Source organism: Theropithecus gelada, chromosome 14 (assembly GCF_003255815.1).
Source record: "Theropithecus gelada isolate Dixy chromosome 14, Tgel_1.0, whole genome shotgun sequence".
Classification (NCBI taxonomy): Eukaryota; Metazoa; Chordata; class Mammalia; order Primates; family Cercopithecidae; genus Theropithecus; species Theropithecus gelada.
In genome coordinates this window covers 71,437,418-71,446,061 of record NC_037682.1, presented here as the reverse complement: position 1 = coordinate 71,446,061, position 8,644 = coordinate 71,437,418, and the positions used below count along the sequence as shown (strand labels likewise).

Genomic DNA, 8,644 nt, shown 5'->3' with positions numbered 1-8,644 from the left:
GGCATCCTTCATGATTAGATTCAGGTTATTCATGTCTACCAGGAATATCACAGAAGTGATATGTCCTTCCAGTGTACTATATCAGGGGCCACATGATGTCTACTTGTCACATTCCTGGTAATACTGATTTTAATCACTCAACATGGAGTCTTTCAGGTTTTCTATTGAAAAGCTACTATTTTCTCCTTTGAAATTAATCAGTATCATGTGGGCAGATACTTTGAAACTACATATATTTTTTGTTTCTCAACATACTTTTACCTACTTTTACCCACTACTTTTAGCATCTAGGTCTCATTTTTCTCACTGGTCAAATGAAATGCATAGACTGAAAGTGGTTTGCAAAATTATCACTCTCAAAGATCCCTTTCTTATACTCCCTGTCTTGGATCTCCTGTAGTGAAAGAAGTTACCCACCAAACCAATGTTACTCCTTCAGGTACATGTGTCTCATTTTCTCAGTATACATTCATGAAACATGCCTACTGAACTGTAAGCTTGGAAAACAAGGCCTGTTTGTCTCACCACTGAATGCCGAGACCTATCACAACGCCTGCCACAAAGTAGGTGGTCAACAAATATTTGTTGAAGGACTAAATCTAACTGCCAATCACAGCTGATGCCCAGCATTTGATGTCTGCAGTGAGGACACAAAGTTGATAAATGCTATTCAAAGGCAGAGACTCGACATTTTAGTTAATCTCAGAGGCTTTGTCACTGGTCACTGTACACTTATCATAAAGATTTTAAAAATAGATTGGACAGATTGTGTGGAAACTTCCCACCCACCCCAACCCATCCCTGCCTTTCTGAGATGCCCTAGTTATGAGATGTTGAAGGGGCATTCCAGCACCCCACGTTTATAATCTGTGATGCCTTTATAATCAGCATATGGCAACTGGCTAGACAGTCTCCTCACCACACAGAAGAGTTTTCAAAATAGCCTACCCCTCCTTTCACATTTATGTGAAATTAGCATTGTCACATTTCCTCCTTCATTAACTACTTTAGATCAGAGAGACACAGTGTAGCAGAAGATCATGAAGGAAGTTGTCTTAAAGAAGGAAACTAACGTAAATTAAGCGTCTCATATACACCCAGTGCTTTCTTTCCATTGTTCTCTCTTTTAATCCTCACCACAACTGGTGAAGTCGGTATCATCCATTTTATAGATGAGAAAACTGAAGCCGGGTAAGGGGAAATGGCTCGCACTAAGTCCTACAGCCAGCAGGCAGCAGGGATGGAGTGGGAATTCCTCCAGTCTCTTCCCCAAAGCCCTTCCAAGTTGCCACTCAGTCAAACTACCACTCTCATCACATAAAAATGCCCTTCTCTTGGAAATGTGCTTGCCATCACGATCCAGACATTCGAGGGACAGAAATCTCTTGGACTGCAATCACTGCTATTTTTTAAGTGATTGTTATCACGACTCAGTAGCTGTTACCATGGTTTTGGGGAAGTTGTCCGAGGAAGGAGGGCCTTTCTTTGGGCATCTTGCATGCCTGAGGAAGGAACTCAAGATCTTAGCTCTTAATTACCTCTGATTGTGCTGCAGTAGCAACTTGAAAGAGACCGTCCCTAGAAAAGTGTTGGGGTGGGGGGTGTGGAGTAACATCCAGCCGGCAGGCAGAAGGGAGGCCGTGGGCCCCAGAGAGACCCAGGGAAAGGCGAAGAGGAGGGAGAGAAGACCAGACCCTGCTACCGGGACCCTGGAGAGAATGTCAAAGGAGGAGGAAAGAGAACAAAAGGCAAGAGGAGAGGAAGTACAAGGAAGTCCAGAAAGGAAAAGAGAAAGTTTCAGAAAGGGGGAGAGAAAGCAAGCAAGGAGGGTAAAAGAAGAAAGAGATCAAGAAAGATACCGAACCGAGAGACTCGGAGAACTCGAGAAAGCAAAGGAGGTAAAAGGAGAGAAGATGGAGAAGGCGGCGGAGAGGAAGGGGGAAGGAGAGAGAGGAACCGAGACTGGGGTGAGGGAGTGGCCGCGCGTGGCCCCCGGAGAGGCGCCCATCACCTGCGTGGCGCCCCCCGGCGCCGGAGGGCAGCCCTGCTCACAGCGCCCGTGCGCCGCGCGGCTTGCCGGCCTCATAGGATTGGCTCCCGCCTCCCATTCATGTAACCTGCGTGTGCGTGTGCGTGTGTGTGTGTGTCTCTCTCTCGCGCTCGCCCTCTCTTTCTGTGTGTAAGAGAGCGAGGGTGGGGGACGGAGGCAGGCAGGCGAGCAGGCAGGGAGGGGAAGAAGAGAAGGGAAGCTATTAAACACACACACACTCACACGCGCGCGCACACACCCGCCCCAACCCCCCAGAAGCCTCGGGATTGCAGCTGTTTCATGTGGGGCAGCAGTGCTGGCAGGGACGCCGGCCGGGAGCGGCCGGGAGCGGGAGCCGGGCGTGCGCGCGCGGCTGGAGGCTTGCTGGGGCTCCGCTCCCCGCGGGAGCTATTGTTGGTCTCGCTGGAGCTGAGTGCAGAGCCCGGACCTGCTCCTTCCTGGGCGCCCCGCTCCGGCTCACGGAGCAGTGGAGCCACGCCGCCGAGAGAGAGAGGAGCCACCGGCGCGGCGCCTTGCCTCCCTGCCGCCCTCCTCCCGGCTTCCCCGGCGGTAGCAGCCTGCAGCCACGGTAAGGCGGCGTGATCCGCTCTACGGAAAAGCGCCTTGGGGACCGCGGCGACGCCTCGCCAGCTCCGTCGTCCTCTGCACTGCTGGCCCGGGCAGGGTTCGGGTAGCTCACCCGGCTGCCGAGGGCTCCGGGAGATGTTTGCCTGCTCCCCTGGCCCGAGAGGAGGGAGGCTAGGGCGCGGGTGGTCGAGGGGCAAGCTGGTCTGGAGCCCCGAGCCGCCGCAGCCCCCGGAGCCCGCCGCGGACTGGAGCCTGGGAGCAAGGGCTGGGGGAGGGCAGGGAGGTGGGAGGCGGGTGGGAGGGAGGCGGCGCGCCCCAGGTTCGTCTGCCTCTCCCCGCTCTCCTTCCCCGCCCCAGCCCCGTCGCCTGCAGCCCCTCTGCAGACCAGCCCGCCCCAGGCTCCAGGCGGGCGCTGGAGGAGCCCGCGAGGCAGCGCCGGGCTTCAGCGGCTGCAGCCTGCCCTGCGGGGCAAGTGCTGGCTGCAGCAGCCCCGCACGGGCGGTGGTTGGAGCTCAACCCGGAGATGCGACCCGAGCTCCTCGCCCTCTGCAACCCGTGGGTCGCCCGCGTCTCCTCACCGGACGCCCGGCCGCGGTATTGACGTTCGTCTCGGAGCCAATTGAGGCTGCAGCCGCCGGATGGACGCTTGGAGGGCTCCCGGGTGTGAGTGTGACTGTGTGACTACTCTCACCCCCAGCTTCGGGAAATGTGCCCAGGGTTGAAATGTGATCACCGAGCTCCTTAGTCATTTTAATTGCCATTTTTAAATGCGGTCGTTACATTGGAGGAGCAGACGGGAAAGTAGTGGGGTGGCGTGTGTGTGTGTGTGTACACACACGCCAACAGAGGAATACATAACCAACTACTTGGGTGAAGGGCAGGGGGTTCAACTAGTGAGTCCTTCTTGGCGGGGTGGTCGGGCGAGTTAGCTGCCTGCTGCCCGCCCCTTCTCTGCCTGCCCCCGCCTAGGCGAGGTTGGAAAGTACTGGAAATTCAACTGCGTGATGCTTAACTTTGGAAATTGGCTCCCCTTTCAGGGCAAAACATTAAGGCGATTTATGCACCCGCGTCCATGTGGATAAGTGCATTACTGTTCATTTGGGTGAGGAGCCCTCAACAGTACCGCGCCAGCCCCCAACCCTATCTCTAACTCCCTCCTACCCCCTAACCCTGGAGAGAGGGTTTATAGAGATGCAGTTATCCGTAAACCATCAACGCACTGAAAGGGGCGCAGGGAGGCAGCCAGGGTTTTGCCGGAACCTGCATGCTGGCCTGGTGTTTGACTAGCACATGAGATCACCCTGCTGCTTTGTAGAAGGTGGCAGTGGGGCACGCTCGGGATTCCGATCGCCGGGGTGGGGGGTGGGGGGAAGAGGGTGCCCATGTACTAAGCTCTCAGGACGCGTAAGGAGAGAGATCTGCCGAACGGCATCGCGGGCAATTACATAAGCTGCTCGGTGATTACCCGGAACTGTGATGCGAGCACCCGGTTCTCGAAAGACAAGCCTTAAAGTTTGCCTGCTTGGGGAGTGTAAGTACCGGGGCGCCCCCACCCCGGCCCGGGTAGCTAGGATACGCCTCGCACCACGGCGCCCACTTGTGCGATGGGCGTAGGGTGCTGATGCTGCTGTCCCCAAAGAACCGGTTACCGAGGCAAGGACTCGGTGGGGGCATCCGGAATTGATCGCAGAGGAGGAGTCAGTCAGAACTCAGGTTTCGTTGAGTCTTCAGAGCTCTAAGTCTTCTCTCGGAGGTGTTGGAAGGCCTTCCAGGGAACGCCGTTTTCAGAAACTGACTTGGTGTCCTGGGGAGCCCCAAAACCCCTCTTTTCCGCCCTTCCTGGGCGCCCCTCCTCGTCTTTCACACCCTGTGCCCTTCGCGTGTTTAGAAACCTGCCCGCGGTGCCTGGTCCCCCTTGGAGATTCCCAGGCAGCCCAGCCATCCAGGCCCAAGCTGGCGAGGGGTTAGAGGGAGTAGAACGCTGGCTCCGCCGGGCTGCCACCCTTACCTACACCTATTCCTGGTTTCCTGGGCTAGCCCGGCGCTGATGGGGACGGGATGGGGCTGGGGCCGGGTATGGCTTCAGTCCCCTCGCCTCTCCCCTCTGCAGACAGCAGTTTGCTTCTGTTGCGTTTATTCTCCCCGTCTCGCCGCTTCCCTCCACCGCCGCAGCTTGTGTATCACGTTGATAGGCTTTGATAGAGAAACCACAGTAAGAGTGTGCTTTTAAATCTTAATTTTCGTCTGTAGAGGGATAAGCCACCCCAGCCCTGACAGAGCCGTGGGGAACGCTGAAGTCTGGGACACATTGGCCCTGAACTCCTCCCTTCCCCCTAGCCCGCAGTCAGGAGATGGTGGTGTGCATGGGTGGGGAGTGTTTTGTTTTTGCCACATTCCAGCGTCCTGAAACCTCTTGTCCCCTCCCACTGAAATCCCCGATCTGTCTGAATCTGTTCCGTGCTGTAAAATAAATCCTCCCTCGCGCAGACCTGTGGGGCCCTTCGGATTTCCTGCCGCTGCCATGATCCTTAACAATGCGATTGCAAAGCCAGTGCTCGACTGGAAAAAAATCCCCAGGTGCCAGCCGGCCGCGCCTTGACCTTGCTGAAGGAGCCTTTAACCCGGCTGCCAGAGGGGCTCTGGTCCAGCCGCGGGAATCCAGGAAGAAGAAGAGCGCCCCGGAGGCGGCTGGGTTCGCTCCCCGGACAGGGCGGGAATCGGGTCGCCGCGGGGACGGCAGAGGGGGGGAGGGGACGGGACTCCGCCGCAACCTGTTTGCCGGCGCACAGGGCCCGCGCATCCCCACTCCCTCGCCCCGGCCCCTCGTGACCCGCCTTCCCCGCCAGCCTCCAGTTGTCTTCGGGGTACCGGAGTCGGCCGCGACTCCCTCGCGCTCTGCGCCGGAGTCCGCGGGACACCACCAACTTTGGGCTCCTCGGTGGCCGGAGCAGCGGTGCGAACCAGCAGGGCGGCCGTGTGGGCGGGGCCTGGGCGGGAAACTGGAGCCGAGACTACAGCATTCCAGGCCAGGTTCCAGCCGCAAGCGCCGCGCGGCACAGTGTTGAGTCCCGGCCGCGCCTTTCTCCCCTCCCCCGCCCGGCCGCGTTCCTCCGCACTCACAGCGCGCTCCGGACCCTCTGCACTTCGGCTTTCAGCGGGAGCCCTTCTCGTCAAAATTACGAGGGGTGTTTTCACTGGTGGTGACAGTGGGAACTAGTTTTCTGCGCGCCTGTGTGTGTGTGCATTTGTGTGTGTGTGTGTGTGTTGGGGAGCAGAGAGATTTGCATCAGAGGCAGACATAGCGCAAAAAACGGGTTTTCCCTCTCCAGGTGTTCTAAGGGAATGCTGAGGAAGAATCCGTTTTCTCTGGTGAGGGTGTTGTCTGGAAACCCTTACACTTAGTGGAACTGGACCTGTTGGAGCTGATTGCCTAGAGTGAAGGGGTGTCTCCCTTAGCGGCACCTTGCGTGCAGTAGGTCCTTGGAAATGTTTGGGGAACTGAAAGTCCTCAAGAGATTCAGCCAGGACTTAGGGCATAGATGTTCGTGTGCTTTTAGGGAAGTAATTCGGGGAAGCTTTTATTCCCAGCATGTGTCTTGAACTGAGGGGAGGGCAGGTTGCGGAGGGCTTGTAGAATTGCCATCTTCTGTGGTGGGGAATCGGGGAAGGGATCGGGGACGGAGAGCTTCGGTTTTCTAGAAAGAGTTCTTGGATTATTCCTCTGCTCGCATCCTGTTCTCATCAAGGCCTCTGTTTGGGGGTGGAGGTAAAGTGGTGCAGTAAGCCGATCTGTCACCCTAGTAGACCGACCTTGACCAGTGCGAACCCCAAGGGGCAGAACTAGTGCTTGGTCTGAACAAGAACCATCAAAGGATAGTTCTGTAGTGAGTGGAGTGGCCTAGAATATGAGCTAGAAGGCTAGGTATTAGAGTAGTGGGTTCCCACGGACTCTCCTCCAATAGAATTTGATTCTATTTGGTATAGTCGCCTCAATCTTTGGTGGTTTTGTGGGAGTAAAATGATAGGATGTGACTTTAATCCCTTAACTATTGGGTTGGAATCATGGCTCTGTGACCTTAGGCAAATTGTCTTTGGAGCTTCAGTCCTCTCCCCTGTAAAATGGCACAATATTGTTTAGTTTGCAACATTGTCAGTATTAACATCGCTAAGGCCTCTGGCATACTGTGGTGCCTTCACAGATGATTGTACCCTTCTACCTCCTTATCCCTTTCCAGGAAACATCCTGCATTTGTTGGGTGGGGACTGGGCAGAGAAATCAACAGCCCCAAAAGAACCACTAACCTTGCATCCAGCCTATTTAAAACCAGCTTCAAATGCTTGAAATGAAAATATCTTTTCTTTTCTTAGGAAAGTCATTTCCAGTTTTGTTAGAATTTGTGCTTCATGGAGTCCCTTTCTCTGACAGAGTTGCATCCTCATGCAGATTGGCATGTCACATAACCCAATATTTCCAAATCAAAAGTTACAAGTAAGGGAAAAGAAGGTGATTAGGAATTAAAGATTGTTGGGCAACATAAGCCAGAGACTCAATTTAAGATGCCAACTCACACTCTAATTGTGCTAGAGGTTGAAGGAAAATGAGATTTGATAAGCACCAGTGGTGCAAGTCTCCACCTGGGTACTTAGCCCCTGTCCTGGTCTAACAAATAGCTACACAGCCCCAGCCCAAACCTTCTGTAGTTCCTGTCCCAGTACCTTCTCCCACATCCGTTAATCTAAAAAGTTAAACAAAAGAACAATAGGATTTAAATCACCTCCTTGCAGATTTGATTCCAAGAACCTAGCAGGGTAAATCAATGTCAATTCTAGATTTAAGGGGCTGATTTTTACCTGCCTTCTTACATGGTCTATCAGCTTGGCTTTTATTGTAACTGAAAGCTGAATCACTCCATCTTTGCTTTGCACTGACAGATGGGCTGTGGGGGCCACTTTGAAAGTAACATGCCCCAGTTCTCAGGGAGCCAAGCAAACACAGATCCCTGAATGTTCTCTATAAGGAAAATGTCTAATGAAACAATGTAAATATGTGTGCCGATTGCTCCCTGGGTTATATATTTATTACTTTTTTTTTCTTTTACAGTCTTTATTCTAATGACCAAAGTAATATGTGCTCACTGCAGCAAATTCAGGCATTACACAGAAAAGCAAAGCCAAAATGTTACACCCAACATTTTGGGTTGTACCTTGTGACTTTATGAATGTAGAAAAAATGATGAGATCCTAGTATAATGTTTTGAATGCTTATTTTCATCTAATGATAAAGTATGCAAATCTTTTCATGCTCTAACTTTTCCTCCTATGGTGATATTTGTAATGCTACACAGACCCCCAATGTTATAGTATGGCAGATATAATTTAATGAGTACCTAATTTTTTGACTTTGTGTTTATTTTTCATTTTTTATTATAATAAGACTGTAGTAACCATCCTTGTAGATACTGTGCAGTTTTAGTATTTCCTTAAGATAAATTCCTAGAAAGTAGCATTTCAGGGTTAAAGGCAGATACCATACTAAAGCTTCTGTCACACATGAAAAGCAGTTAGGTAAACCGTGATGTCTCCTTCATCTTTTTAACCAGAATATGGCTATTTACTTTGCAGTCCCTTACAGGCTTGGGAGCCCAGGTGGTAGAAGAAGGCAGGGGTGACAGTCAAACTTCCAGCAGGGAATTTGCATAATTTTGAGCTGTTCTGCTGAACTGATACACAAATTCTTTTTCCAAGAACATTTTTCTTCCCTGGCTCTTGGAATCATCACTTTCTGGAGTGCTTCAGCCAGCAATGGAGTTGAAATATGTAAATATGTTCCTCAGCATTGTAGGTGGGGCTGGCTCCATGGTGAATGACAAACAGTTCCTCCGAGAAGAGTGTGTGTCTTCAGCATTTGCTGAGGCTGTGGATTTCCCCCTCCCACCTTTTTCCTTCCCTTTGGTTCAGAGGCCTTAAACTGGCCTGGGAGATCTTACAAAGCAAACAGTTGAGACTCTACCCCACAGCTTATCTCCA

At 52.6% G+C, this 8,644-nt stretch overlaps 1 protein-coding gene across 1 annotated transcript in view; it reads left to right on the top strand.

The window, feature by feature from the left end:
- The first annotated feature begins 2,159 nt into the window (after nucleotides 1-2,159).
- TENM4 (teneurin transmembrane protein 4) overlaps nucleotides 2,160-8,644 on the top strand; it is a 787,121-nt gene continuing 780,636 nt past the window's right edge. Inside the window, exon 1 of the mRNA XM_025357209.1 lies at nucleotides 2,160-2,618. The gene's annotated coding sequence lies outside the window, so the exon portion shown is untranslated. The remainder of the gene's footprint in view (nucleotides 2,619-8,644) is intronic.